The sequence below is a fragment of the Odontomachus brunneus genome, unplaced genomic scaffold (genome assembly GCF_010583005.1).
Source record: "Odontomachus brunneus isolate Ranch 3 - 2012 unplaced genomic scaffold, Obru_v1 Obru_scaffold_340, whole genome shotgun sequence".
Classification (NCBI taxonomy): domain Eukaryota; kingdom Metazoa; phylum Arthropoda; class Insecta; order Hymenoptera; family Formicidae; genus Odontomachus; species Odontomachus brunneus.
In genome coordinates, this window is record NW_022639790.1 from 73087 (window position 1) to 73528 (window position 442).

Below are 442 nucleotides of genomic sequence, written 5' to 3' on the forward strand. Positions count from 1 at the left end.
ACTTTTTTCTGTCAATTTCTGTTTTATTGATTCAATAGGAGTTTGCAAATTTTCTCCTTGTTTTATATTCGCGTTTTCTTTATAGAATAAATGGGGTAACTGGAAATCGACCCCTTGGTTAGAACTTCTCAAATCAGGATGAGGAGGTTGGAAACTTTCCTCTGAATTTCCAATTAACTTTTTACAATAATTCTGTGAATCATTATTTGGATTTCTTGACCTTGAATCTTTACATGAGGCTTGGGACATTGCCTCGAATTCTTTACTTATCTGGTTCGAAGAACTTTGGGGAATAGGAAACGTACCCCTTTTGCTTAGAGAGGTTTGGAAACTTCCCTCTCGGATTTCGCACTGGATATTATTTGAAGAATCATGGGGAATCTGGAAATCGTCCCTTTGATTTAACGCATCAGAGCTTGGATAAGGAATTCCTCCAGGATAA